Source organism: Pagrus pagrus (assembly GCF_965226575.1).
Source record: "Pagrus pagrus genome assembly, chromosome: 16".
NCBI classification, from domain to species: domain Eukaryota; kingdom Metazoa; phylum Chordata; class Actinopteri; order Spariformes; family Sparidae; genus Pagrus; species Pagrus pagrus.
In genome coordinates this window covers 18,728,269-18,743,400 of record NC_140200.1, presented here as the reverse complement: position 1 = coordinate 18,743,400, position 15,132 = coordinate 18,728,269, and the positions used below count along the sequence as shown (strand labels likewise).

At 38.3% G+C, this 15,132-nt stretch overlaps 1 protein-coding gene and 1 long non-coding RNA gene across 3 annotated transcripts in view; both read right to left on the bottom strand.

The window, feature by feature from the left end:
- Positions 1 to 15,132, bottom strand: part of LOC311271816 (exostosin-1) — a 288,114-nt gene that overhangs the window by 192,610 nt on the left and 80,372 nt on the right. The window lies entirely within an intron of this gene.
- LOC311271832 overlaps positions 1 to 15,132 on the bottom strand; it is a 50,204-nt gene that overhangs the window by 10,201 nt on the left and 24,871 nt on the right. For both annotated transcript variants that reach the window (XR_014624484.1, XR_014624485.1), the window contains exon 3: positions 9,715 to 9,891. This is a non-coding gene — a long non-coding RNA (uncharacterized lncRNA). The remainder of the gene's footprint in view (positions 1 to 9,714; positions 9,892 to 15,132) is intronic.

Here is a 15,132-nt window from a genome sequence, read left to right as displayed (position 1 = left end):
TTGTCTCTCTATCTTTGTACTCCTAGTGATACCTCCTATCGTCTGCTGCTTGTTTTCCAATATAATAACCAACAACCAAGACTTCGTGAGAGGACAATCCTGCTCTGTCTGTAACTGGCTGGACATGTGGTGAGTCTTTTGCAGGTTAAAGACAGTTAGACTAAACTCTAAACAAATCTTTACATCCCAAATCAGAATTCAAAGTCAAGCGCTGAACTAACATTTCTGTACATACAGTATTTGTAAAAATAGCTTTTTTTCCCCTTACAGATATAAGCTGTTATGTATTCCTGTGTAATAACATTTAATTTTAATATCTTAATATTTCTGACAACTCATTGTTTTTCACATGGTGTAAATTAAGCACCTAACTATTTTGAATTTTATGTTTAAATTGATATAACAACCAAAACTATGAGTCTGACACATTTACTCCAGTCTCTGTGCGCCTTAGTGGCAGATTTTTCATATTTCTATTTAAGCTAAAAATCTAGGACATGTAGGGGTGTAAGTGTGATGTTCTCTCTGATCCTAGCATAAGTTAGCATTGATTATAGCCTGTTCACACAGTAGTGGTGCACTGTGGGAGTTCTGTCAGGTGTCAGTGCTAACTTTACCACAGCACAGCAGGGTGTATGCTTATGTACACGTGTTTGCGTGTGTGTGGAGCACATGGTGTTTTTTCGACAAACTGGTTGTCTGTTGTTAATGGCAGGTGATACAATAGCAATTAAATCTGATGATAATTTTAATAAAATACAGAAGGAAGGCGTAAGACTGAGTGGTGAAAGATGAAGAGAGAACTTGATAAATCTCTATTTTGACATTTTCTCTATTTCTGATCTGTATTTTTAAACTATACTAACAGATCTCTGTTCTGAGTTTTCTTTTCGATATTAGCTCTCATCAAGGCAGGGATGGACAAGATATTGAAGACATGGTAAAAGTGAATTAGGGAGTTACTTTAACTCACTATTTATAGAATGTAGGGCATTGAAAGGGTCACAACATTGCATACAGAAAGTTGTCTTTTACTTTGACAGTTTTTAACAATGTCTATGCAAACACTCCTATGTTGATCTGATTCAAACACAAAAGTCAAATCTGTTCACATACATATATGCATTTACCCTGATTTATGAAAAGATATTTTATTTTTTATCTCAATGAATAAGAATCGCCGAGATCCTATACATAAACTTCTTTCACCACAGCAGGAATAAAAAACATAAAAATATTAACAGTGATTTTTGCTTCCATACAAATAAAAATGGTCCAACAGACATATCACGGCTTCAATACCTCATGCAAAACTAATAATGCACTGCCACTGTTACCAGAGTGTTGGTCTTGCAGAAATGATTTGCTGTTATTCTACATAAAGATTTATAAATTGTGTCCTCAAACAGGCCTTTGATTTCAACAACAGAGAATCCCTGAAGGGCGGAGCAAAGCTTCATATGGAGCTCAGATTGAATCAACTTCCTATATTTCCCACTAAATAAAAGACTCATTTTAGTGTTTGTGCTGTTATGTCACAGATGACTGGGAGATTAGAAGCCAAATTATCTGTTGCAGCGTTGACCCTGATAAAAACAGGCACATAGATCCGTCAAAGTCAAGACTGATACAGACCCTCACAAAATATCATCTACCCTGTCAGATAATATTTTTATGTCTGTTTCGTCTGAGTCAGCCCATGTTTCTGACAAGCTCTGTGGAGCTTCAGTATATTCTGTACATTAGAGCCCAAACTATATACACATATTTCAAACAAAGACCCAAAATATTTTCATTTAAATCACTTATCTCCATGCTGCCAAACACTTAACTCTAAAATACCCCGAAACATATTTCTGTAAACTATTTCCTGAGAAAATTCTCAAATATTTGGGAACCATAGTAACCATGACTACTCTGATCATCAGACCAAACTACCACTCCATCAATTCAGCTTGGCAAGAAATATACTGTATTCATCCCTCCAATGTAATTTTGACGCAACAGTAGCAGCAGCTCAGCGCAATCAACATTTTATCCGGAGAAAGATAAAATAGATGAAGATGAAATACATTGATATGATGATATGTTGATTCAGTTATCATCTACACACACACAAATGACGAAGGGAAGTCGGGTGAAGTTTCATAGTCCACATTACATTTCTAGAGCTTCACAGCAAAACAAGTAGCTTGGGACTTGTTTTAGAACGTAAAAAAAAAATCAAGGAAAAAAAGGATATGACGGCTTGTCCGGTATTATCCAAGTCTCCGGAAGCAACAAGATACCGAATGTATTTGAAAAGATGGACTAGAACTCTTTTTTAAGTCGAAATTTTCACTGAAGTTGTTAAGCTAAAAGCCTTAGCACAACCCATCTGAGGTGGGTGTACATGCTCAACTGTGCGTAGAATGTGTAAATAATGTCTTTTCAAATCAACTTGGGAGCTTAGACTTTACTTATTCAACTTTTTTTAAGGTTACATTTTTAGTCTTAAGTTTGTGACGACGCTGCGCTTATGGTCTGGTTAGGTTAAGGCAAAAAACCCACTTGGTTAAGGAAAACATTATGTTTTAGCTTAAAAACACCTGCTTTGGTCACTGCAAACATGGCGGAATATGTACAGAGGTCCCATTAAAAAAACTCTGGTTTTGTCGCCACAAGCACATCTCAAAATTGTTCATGTATGGCTGTATGAATGTTGAAACAAGGTCTCGAACAACGTTCTCTGGCTTGGCAGCCTTAATGCACCATTGTACAGATGACACATACAAATGTAAACAATGTAGTTTGCAGAAACATTAGTTACTTTTTATTTTGCCATCCATCCATCCATCCGTTTTTCTACACCTCTTTAACCTGTTCAGAGTCACAGGGTCTGCATCTTATCCAGAAGGCAGAGCAGCTAGAAATCCAAATGAATAATGATATTAAATAAAAAAGAGAAACACATTACTTGCTGTCATTTCATGACAATATTTCGAACACTGCTTGGTGTATTAAGAGCTATTATTGTAAATCTGGTAAGAGCTCCATGCGGCAACCAGAATGACGTTAAAGGCATTGTATCCATCTGGGAGGGAGACGCATTAACCTTAAACTGATATTTAAATGTCATGACAGTATGTGTGTGTATATGACGAGCATATAGAGAAGGTAACTCAATAGAGGCCTACCCTTTCCAGCTGCATATTATATCAGATTATGCAGTCAGAGATGACTGATTGCTGGGGCAAATGTTTTCATCAATTAGGTCCAATTACCAAACAGCTCCAGTAGCACCAGACCGAACCTTCTCAATTATTCAGCGATGCTATGTGTCTCACAGCTGAAAATAACTGCCAAAAAGCGTGTTTCTTAACAATAATTATGTGCACACATGGAGGTTCATGTGATGTTTGCATGTTTATGCCTCTTGGCGAGCAGTGCAGCCCTGCATCTTGCAAGCAGAAAATAAAACCTGAATTCATTTTTATGCTCCAGAGACTCAGAGAAGGTGCTTTGTCATTTTGTTACACTTGTTACAGATCAAGATATTCCTTTATTTATTTATTCTTCACTGATTACAACATAGATCCTTTATCCAGAGAAAATAATTTCTCACAATCCGGAGGTATTTTTATGCCTGTAATAGCAATTATTTTCATCATTAAAATGGCTCTATTTAATAATTTGTAGCAAATTACATGTATTAATCCTTTTTTAGCAGCCATATGAGAGCATACTGTAATGTGATGTGAAAAAATAGACCTTTCCTGTCTCTCCAGGTTGCCTATACAAGCCTGCAAACTATTTGATTAAGTTGTTTAATTTTGCTGGACTGTGGATTTCTTTGTGAAGGACTCAGTTCGGATTTTCCGCAAAGGCCAAAGGATGTGATGTTATGCAAGTACTCAAGTGCCTCCTGTCAGTGCCTCTCTTTGCTTTGCTTACAGAGAGCCAAAGTAGCTCAAGTTAGTTTAGGAGTGGAGTCTGCTAACATATAAGACCAGCTTCCGGCACAACACAGAAGCTCCGCAGAGCCAAAATTCATCATTTGGTCTCTAAAATATAAATGTATAAGAGAACTGTGAAAAATTTTCCATCGCCATTTCCCAGAGCTAATGGTGACATCTTCAAATATCTTCTTTCGTCTTGTCTTCTTTTAAGTCCAAAACCAAAAGATTTTCAATTTAAAATAGTAAAACACTAGGGGGAACCAGCAATAAATAGTTAAAAATAACCAGCAAACCAGTAAAAACATTGGAGAAGCAGAAAACATAAATTTTTTCTGAGATAATGACTCAAAATGATCAATCTGCTTTCAAAATAGTTGCAAATACATTTTCTGTTCACCTAATTGATTCATTAACTTTTTGTTGCAGCTGTTGGTGTTTTAATTGTCGTTTCAGAAATTTGATCTATTCATATCCTTTTTTATCCTTTTTGTGGCCTCTTGTTAAGTCTTGTTTTAGTTAAGTTCTGTCCTGAATTCTAAGTTTTATGAGCACCAGAATGTGTCATTACTTTGATGATGATTCCTTTAATGTCATTGCTATGATTGTTATTTCCAGTGTGGGTAAAAAGCCAAAAGACTATTTGGCAGTATAGTGGATTGTGTGTGAGGCAACACATTTCTGGTCGAGTGGTCCGGACTCCTCCATTGAGTAAAACCAGCTGGACCTCCAGATGGCCACTGGGAACTCTGGGATCAGACCAGGTTAAACGTCCAAATGCTGAACCTGTGCTGGGCTGTGGGACAGTGTGTTTACCTCAGTCTGCCAAAACTAGGAAAAAGGTGAGTGTGTTCACATTGATCTTAATAACAGGGGACAATAAAAAACAATCATTGGAAATAAGTCTGAGTTTAATTCTTGTCCCTGGTTCTGTCTATCCTCATGTTTGCACGGTTTTCTCTCTGTAGTCCAAAAAACAGAAGCACATGTGGTCACAAACTAGTGTGTGTTCTGCAAAAGTCATCACTCAACTTACTACTTAAAGCCCCCCTCCAGTGTAATTTTGGTATTTTTTATGATATTTCATGAGCCTCACTGTTCATATTTTTCAACAAATAACTTAATTCTGTGCTGAGAGTCACTAAATTTAAGCTGCTGCTAACATGGAATAGTGACATATGATTATAGTGGAATGTGGGATACTTCATCTTCCAATAGGGGTTATAAAAGCAGCATGGCTCGTCTAAGAAACACGGTTGTGGAGGAGATATGACTATGGTGACTGTGTTCAGAGCAGACCGGTGTTGGTGACCAGAGCAGAGGGTAAAGTTTAGCAGAGAAGTTGTCTGGTGGCAGTAAATGTACAGGACAGGTTACAGTTTGACCATAAATAAACTCTGCAGCTACTCAATACATAAGAACTTCTGTTTGAGTGACACCTATCATTATCCCTACTAATATTCATGCTGCTTGTACATGCTAATATCGATAGTATCGCTAATCCGTGCTAGTATTGTTGACCTTGCTAGAACGGCCGTCTGGTTGCAATGGTGATAACTACATATTACATGCCTCTATTCTCCTTTTGAGAAAGAATGTTGACCGTAAGACAGGAAGAGAAAGTGACTGGAGGGGGGCTTTAAACTCTCAAATATTGATAACAGTATCAGCCTCATAAACTGAATCAGTTCAGACAACAACACATTTATTTGGTAAAGCATGTAGCAGAATCTCACATCAATCTGTTGTATTATCCAATCCAAGCTTCTATAATACACCATGTGATAAACATTGTGGACCAAACAGGTCGTCATTCTTCTCTAGACTACACTGGTGATCACTGGAGGAGGAAGTGACAGTGACCAAATACAAAATGACACTATGTTGTACCAAATGCCTTGAACCACAGAGTCATTCAACCAGCTTATCCAAACATCTTATCTCGTTAAAGAATGTCATTTAGGATTCTGTCATTACAGGACAGGGTTTAAGTGCAGTTGGGATTGAAATCTTATCTTTTCCAAGGGTAAGATGTCAGATCTTGCCAAAATCTCTTAAGTTTAGAAAATCCTAAATTACTTCTCTAAAAATAGGACACTATCGTTCTAACTGCACTAGTTTTAGAAACACACTCACAGTGACATCTCAAGGTAGACGCCTGAAGCAGGTGTAAACACTGTGTGACACACAACAGCCATTAATCTGAAGTATACATGAGCTGCTGCTTATGACTGGAGTTTATTTTGGTTTTGGCATTCTTGTCTCTGCATTTGTCTGTTACATTCATACATTCACACATCCACTACAACGGTGTAGCAGTTCATAAATCATGAAGCAAAAACAGATCTAGTGAAAATATGTATCTCCAAATATGTATTTAGTAACTCAAGTTAATCATTAATTGTAATACAGCCAAGTGCCATATCGAAATTGCAGAATTTCGTGGAATTTGTGGTAGGGTTAGGTTTAAGCACCCTTTGGTTAGGGCTAAGAAAAGATTGTGTTCTGGCTTACCCAGTTCCATTTTCTCATGACAACATGGCTGAAAAATCATCAACAATAACGAGTGGTTTCAGGTTAACAAACGTTGAAACACTGTTGTCCCGTGTTAAAAATCTCCAATGGTTCCATGTTACAAATGTTAAAATGCCATGGTCAAAGAAATATCAAAAATATCAAAAGAAATATCCAGTGGTTTCACATTTATACATGTTGTAACGCTGTGGTCCATCGTGTAAAAAATCCAGTGGTTTTGGTCATAAGAACTGGAACAAAAAATATTCAGGTGTTGAGAAATAATTCTCTAACTACTTTGGCGAATTTAAGTCTTTTACTGACTGGAATATACAAAAATACATCGTACCAAAACTTTTTTTTGGTATTATTATTCGTAGTCTATGAAATGTAGTCACTTTGCAGATTTGTGTTTTTACAGAACACAGATCCGGTGAGAATATATAATATGAAATACACTCTATGTACACCCAAAGAGTTAATTAATATATCAGTCAGTCAGTCAAGAACTGTCTTCAGCTAAGTGTACATGGGTGACTCTGTTTCTTTCTTTGTCCTCTAATTATTTTTCCTAAATGGCTGGCACTTTGTTGCAGTGAGCAGATGTAATGTTAAGAAGCCAGACTGAGGGAACTGCAGTGTCCCATTAATTTTAGATACTAAGAGAGCATGCTCATTCTGCAAAGGGGCCGTATCCATTAACCAGTTGTAATTGGTACACCATAAAGCAAGATCTAAGATATTCAAACAGCTTGAATCAGACTGAAGCTGCGAGGCAATCATAGCTGAAATAATGAAGGCTTCTTTTATCAGTGAAATAACTGTTTTGTAATATTGGCAAAGAGTCAGAAACACTCAGAAATACCAAATACTGACCCAAACCGGGTATTTCATTAATGTTGGAAAAGATGATCAAGTTGTGGCAAAAGGCCCTGAGGTAAAACCTGCAGAGCCACAATGAAATATTCAGGCAGGTGCACTAATCTGACGACCCACTCTGAGAGCCAGTATGGACTCGCCGTGGGAGAGAGAGGCCCCACTTTCCCTCTGCAGCTGCAGCCAGCGGTAACACCGGCTACAAAAAGGTATCACAAATGTTCCTCCATGCTTCACTTGCCAACAGCTCTGCATGGGCAGAATCCATTACTGAGGCTGCTGCATTTAGACACAGCAGCAAGGCATTATTCATAAACAAAGGCCTGCAGGAAGCTGATTTTCTTAGTATCAATCGATGAGACTCATCTTTCTTACAGATAAATATATTGATTTTTCCTATAGATTTCTTTAGGAAACTGCAGCTGAAGCATTGGACTGCACTGACATTGTATTAGATCTCACACAAGCTGGGTTGAAACATGCTGAATGATTGGCTGGTAAATCTTTAAATGGGGTAAATCTTTGATGTTGTATTACAATGTGTTTTGAATCGGTAACAGATCTAATAGACAAAGTAATGAAATCAAACCTTCATATTGCTCTGCGTGTGTATGCATGTGGGTGTGTTAGGTTACATTTAACTCATTTAGAGCTGTACAAAGAAATAAAACAAGGAAAGAGCTGCCTCAGATACCGTCAGTCTTCAGAAGAATCAATATGCTTTCCAATTAGTTCAGTGCTGTTCCTCTGTGCTATGAATATCTGTGTGGGACGACACATTACTGTTTGTCTGCTTCTGTGTTGTATGGTGCATGCTGTGTGCCAGACTGTCTGCATATTTGTTTTTGCTTTGTCAACATGTAGGTCTAACAAATCAACTCTTGCATTATGCCCATAATACATATCAATCATTGATACTATTTTAACATAATAATAAAGGAAGCGCAACGATAGAAATGATTAGGAATTCCCCAGTTGTGAAATTCCTTGTCTTATACAGATCATCATTTTTTTAAATTAAAAAAAACAATTTGACCGAGAGCTAATGACAATTCTGATGTTTTTTGTTGTTCTAAACTAGAATGGTACTAAGTAGAGCGCATACCTCTGCCAATGGCCTACAGTCCCCTTTACATCAATCAAGCCAATATCAAACTCAATAGCCCTGCATCTAGCAAAATTTTAAACCACCCATAACTGCTTAACCATAATTTAAGATCAGAAGATCTAGGGTCATTAATATGCATTAATATTGTACTCACACGTAGACACCCGCCACCTTAATCTGCCTAAATCCTCCATCTAAGTGTCATGGAAATCTGTTCAGTAGTTTTTGTGTAATCCTGCTGACAAGCCAACCAACCAACCAACAAACGGATACGGGTGAAAACGTAATCTCCTTGGCTGTGATATAGAAATTTTTCAGTCCTTACAGAGCCTTATAACTGATGGAAGTGATGTCACGAGCCGGTAGCTCATGAATGTGCAAGAGCAAAACTGATGTGAAACAACAGATGGACATCAGCCACTGTATAGGCAACAAGGTGAATACTGTCCGATACTGATGTTCCAAATTGACTGTGTTGTCAAAACTCTGTTGCCTAAATTAATGACTGCAAAAATAATGTAGCTAAAAAAAAAAAACAGAATCATGTAAAGCATTATACTGAACCACAGTAATGAACATGGCTATGATCTAAATCTAAAAAACATTCTTAGCAGAATTCATACATTGATCTCAGACATAATCAGTGGCTCTAGTTGGACCTGAAATGCATTCTGCTGATGTTGACCAGTGAATGAGTAAAATGGAAATCAAGTTGAATGGAAAGATGTAATGTATGTAAATGTAGTACAAGAAGAGCATTACCGTGGTAAATTGCAACATTTATTTTTCATTACTGATGACAGTTGTAGCAAACTTGAATAAATGTAAGTAAAGCTATGCAACTGTAAATGTGGGGTATTTTAAAACTGTCACACCCCACTGAAAAGCAGATGGCGAGGAGGTTTGTGTGTCTACATATTTGTGAGCGTGTGTCTGTGAGTGTGTGTATGTTCGCACTTCGGAAGTGTGAGCTCAGCAGGTTACTCCCCGTCTGGCAGCGGGCACCCAAGGGTTTGACAAATAGGATCTGGCCCAGTAGTGCTGCTTATTAGCATGTTTGTATGAAACCTCACCTGTGTAAGTGTGTGTATAGATATATTAATGTGTGTGTTTGTGTTTGTGTGTGTGTGTGTGTGTGTGTGTGTGTGTGTGTATATATATATATATGTATATATAAAAATGTTTGTGCGTGTATGTGTGTGTGTATAGATGTATTAATGTGTGTGTTTATGTGTGTGTGTGTGTATCACTTAACATTTGAATGTGATCTAGGGAGCTCACCTTTGCTAGACTTGCAGTCAGCTTTTCTCACATGCAGACACACACCTCAGGTTGGCGGGCAGCTAATGTTCCCTTAATACCTGCGACTGCTGCACTCCTCTCGGTGATAAGTAACGTCTCTCTCAATCACCGTTTCATGATGACTGCAGAAATGTTGAGTATACCTTCTGGACAGTGCTGAGGAGAGGCAGACAGGGTAGAGTTTGAATGTGAATGTGGATGACAGTTTGCCAGGATTACCCTGAACCTGTAGAAAACTGTTGAGGTACTGAGGTGTAGGATTATCCAAATAAATATGCATTTTCACCTTGTTACCTACTCCACCTGTTAAAGGACAATCCCAGCATTTCTCCCCACAGTCCAGCATATTAAAGGGTAATGCCAGTATTTTTAAACCTGGGCCTGTCTTGTGTTTTTTTACATATTTTGATGTATATTATTTTGTGTAAATGACTAGTAGATACAAAAAGTTTTTGAATATGTTCACTAAAAGTTCTTGTTTTTGCCACCAACAGGCTCAAATTGTTATTCTAAAAGTCATAGAAAGGATCCCAACAGAGATAGACCTGTTTAATAAAGTCTAAGATCTTTTTTGTTTAACTAGAAACAGCAGGTAAATCGCTCTGTTCAAAGCCACCAGACTCCATTGACAAAAACAGTAATTTTACCCCGCACAACACATTAGGTACTGGTCTACTGCTGCCTCAGTCAGCTAGTATGTTTGTGTTATTGTGTGTCTTTGGTGGGTTAGTTTGGATCCAAACTAAATGCAATCATTTAGACCCCAAAATATGTAAAAATAGTGCCCATGTTTAAAAATACCATATTTCCCTTTAACTACACTGCAAACATGCATACATAGAAAACATAAAATAAATAACTGTCACTTTGTCTTCACTATGAATGCATTTGGGTGGATTTTATAACCTTTCAGCAAAAAAGGATCTTTATATGAATCACATTATGCAAGCTTTGCGTAAATGGTTTTGCTCTGAAGGGAGAGACTGAAAATAGAGCCCTTTTCTATTTATTGAAACAAAGACTAATGACACCAAGAGAAAATCCAATTGTTAGATTCCCAAGAATGCTCATATATATATTACATGCCATTTCCAAATATGTAACAAACCTTTTTAAGAATTTCCACCAAATACAATATTTAATTTATAGACATCAGATGTCCAAACCCTCCTGACAGCAAACATAACTTTGTTTGTCTGAAAATATTAAGAGAACATTGACATTTTAAACCTCTCTTCTTGCAAAAAGTTGGATCAACCAACCACTGTGTATTAATGCTTAGCATGTGTAATGCATTGTTATGATTCGGATGGATGCTTGTACTACTAATTAACTACTGTTAATTTTAATTTTATATATTATATATGTGTAATGTATGTTTTGTATTTTGTATGCTACTGGACACTTGAATTTCCCTTGGGATAAATAAAGTATCTATCTATCTATCTATCTATCTATCTATCTATCTATCTATCTATCTAATACAGCAAATAGATGCAGGAGCCCATAACTGCCTCTGCTGAATAGATACAATCACATGTATTTTTGCAAAAGTACATTTCAGGCTTTATTTGGAAAGAGTAGCCTACAAGAAAGCAAATTTATCGATCATTCAAGAATTATAATGCAAAACAGAATTCACATCCACCAGACTGGTTGATTGCACATGTTACACTTTTATATTGGAGGTCTACATGTCTTAATCCACTGTACTTTTAGCATTTGACTCACTATCTCTAAACTTCCAAACAGTTCATATAAGTGATGATTTATTGGACAATGATAACTCAGAGGTAGAGATAGTATCTGGCCTATGAAGCATCCATGCCTGGACAATATATCTAATGATGAAAGTAACCGATAATGGCTAGGGCATTCACAACTACTGCAAATTAGCAGTCACTGATTAATCCAGATCTGCCAGCCTTTGAGGAAGCTTTCTAGTACCACTGTACACTGAAAAAAATGTCAGCTCATGCATATCCGGACAAAAATCATAATTCGGTTCTTTTTCACAATTAAATAATTGCTCTTTAAAAAAATTTAAAAAATAGATTTGAAACAGCTTGACTGTTTATTTCTATTTTAAATATAACCAAATGTTATTTAAAGAGTCGCAAAAGTAATGTTTTCTAAGCCGTTTGACTGCAGTAGCGGTTTTGATAGCTGACTTGTCAGTTAATCTGTGAAATCTCTTATAATGGCTTGTACCGTAATTTCCGGACTATAAGCCGCTACTTTTTTCCCATGCTTTGAACCCTGCGGCCTATACAACGGTGCGGCTAATCTATGGATTTTTACAGCTAACGGCCACTAGGGGGAAATGCTGGAGGCCGGAAAAGAATGAGACAGGCAGTTCGCGCGCCAAATGCAGTACGAGACAGAACGAGAGCAAGACAGACATTACGAGAGCAAGACAGTTCGCGCAAAGGAAGTTTTCATGCACAAACCCTCATTATGGAAAACAAACGAAGAACTGCATATGATGCAGCTTTTAAGTTAAAGGCAGTCGATCTGGCTGTCAAAGAAGGAAACAGAGCTGCTGCTGGTACCCTTGGCGTCAATGACTCAATGGTGAGACGTTGGAGACGCCAGCGTGAAGAACTGGCTCAATGCAAAAAGACAAAAAAAGCTTTCAGAGGTAGTAAAAGCAGATGGCCCGAACTTGAAGACTTTCTTGAAGATTGGCTGAACACACAGAGAGCACACGGCCAAGGTGTTTTAGAGGTGGACCATCCTGGTGTTTCAGATTTATGAAAAGAAAAGGACTGTCCATCAGGGCGCGGACGACTGTGTGTCAGCAACTCCCTCCCGACTACGAGGAAAAAATAACAAACTTCCGAGAATTCACACAAAGCAAGATAAACGAATATTCCATCGGACCGGACGAGATCATAAATATGGATGAAGTGCCTTTGACATTTGACCTGCCTCTAACTAGGACTGTTAACAAGAAAGGTGAATCGTCCATCACGTTGAGAACCACTGGCCATGAGAGAACGAATTTCACTTGTGTTCTGGGCTGCACAGCATCTGGATTAAAGCTTCCGCCAATGGTGATTTTTTAAGCGGATGACTATGCCAAAAGAAAAGATCCCAAACGGCATCTCCGTTAAAGTCAACAAGAAAGGGTGGATGATGGAAAGCCTAATGAAGGAGTGGCTGAATGAGTGCTGCGGGAAGCGACCTGGAGGTTTCTTTCGCCGAAAAAGCATTGCTCGTTTCGGACAGCATGAGGGCCCATATAACAGATTCTGTGAAAGCAGCCATCAAGAACACAAACTCAATTCCAGCTGTGATTCCTGGGGGCACAACGAAGCATCTGCAGCCACTCGACATCAGTGTGAATCGTGCGTTCAAAGTGGCACTACGCATTCAGTGGGAGGCGTGGATGACTAGCGGCGAGAAATCATTCACCAAAACTGGTCGCATGCGAAAAGCAACTTTTGCTCAAGTCTGCCAGTGGATCCTGACAGCGTGGAGAAGTGTCAAAACACCCACGATCACCAACGGGTTTCGAAAGGCTGGACCTGCTGCGTGATGAGGAGGCCGCTGCCACGGCTGACATGGCCGTTCAGAAGATGTTGGATTCCGACACTGACGAAGAGGAGTTCTTTGGTTTTGAGAGCGACAACGAAGGAGAGACTGGGAGAGTGGCTGACGAAGCCACCCTGAGGCTGTTCGTTTCCGACACTGAGGAAGAGGACTTTGGTGGTTTTAGTACACAGGAAGAAGAAGAAGATGATGAGGATGAATGACTTTTCTGGTAGGCTGGTTATATTTTAAGCAGCCGTGTTACTGCACCTTTAGGCCTACTGCCGTGTTACAGGCACTTTTAATTTAGCACTTTTAAAAAACACATTTAATTTAGCCACTGATATTGCCTTGTCAAGCACTGTAAGCTTTGTTTTTTGTTATGGTACTAGGCTATACTGTAGATCACTGCCGGGACGTGCGCTGGGAGCGCACCGTTTATTATTTCTGCACAGTGTAACGTTACACGTTTCCAATGCTGTTAAACATGTGAAAGTTTGTGTGTCTGAAACGCTATGTGATACAGTACAGTTTACACAGCACATTACATGTTCTGTAGCCTACTATTGCACTAAATGGTAACACTTGAATAAGTTATGCAAAAATGCAACTTGTTTGTTGAAATGTTAATAAAATGGAAGCTTCCCCTAACAGCCATCTCTTTCCCGACAATCCCCTCTGTGCATGAACCCTTACATATGGTAATTAACACACATTACAACATTAACACACCTGCGGCTTATAGTCCAGTGCGGCTTGTATATGTACACATTTGTTTTTTCCCCTAAATTTAGCTGGTGCGGTTTATATTCAGGTGAGCTTTATAGTCCGGAAATTACGGTAGTTAACTGTTGTGTTTTGTCACTTTGCTGGTAAGTTAACTAATGAAAGTGAAAGCATACAGTTATTTCAACTCTCTTAAATAAGAACTTAAGACTGGTCTTGTGTTCTTCCTTATTAGACAATTTACATTACTCCACTTAAAACAGGTTGCAAAAGCACCAATTACATCAGCTACACATTCTCATTTGTGACACAACTCAACCTTGTTACAACAAAATGACAGATCCAAAGTCATTCTTTTGTCATGTTCACCTAGCTGCAGATGTGGTGTTTCATACTACCGGCTGGATTACCTTTAAAACAAAGTGAGGAAATTAAATCATCAGCTAAGGCACAGGCCAGCAAGAGAGGGAGCAGAATACAGCCACCATTAGGTTAATGAGCTATGAAATGAAATGCATTTCTTTGCCTGCAGCCCACATCCCCCTAAATATCAGCTAACACGGCTAATGAATTTTACACTGCCATCAATTACCTGTAGCCATAATGGCGCGGTGGGGGTTTAATATGGAGGGTGTGGAGCGGGCGAGGAAGAGGGAAGAAGACATATCTATAGGCACATAGTATTTGTGTCACAATTAGACACTAATTTATAGGTAATTGAAAGAAATTAGTATATTATTATTGATTTTACAAATATTGACTTTGTGAGTGAGGCAGCAGGGGGACTGAGGGAGGATTAGCATTGTAAAGGAGGAAGAATAAGGAAATATCAGTTTAATTCACCCCATTCATTCAGCTTCACAAGCGCCTTGTTTTGTAAAATGTATAAAATTCTCTTCTGCTTCTGCCTGTGTCCTTTGCCACAAATGTCCCTTTTTTAACAGACTACAACATTCTTTATTTGATGCAGAGTTTACATTATTTCTAACACTGTACCAACAGACAGTCCATCAGTTTTTCACACTTCATATTTTTGTGCTAATTGATGGGTTTCAGGCTACAAAATTACCACAAGTTTGAAGGATTTCTCCCACTGTGATACAGCTTTGTTTGAGGCAAAGGTACATTTTTAACAGC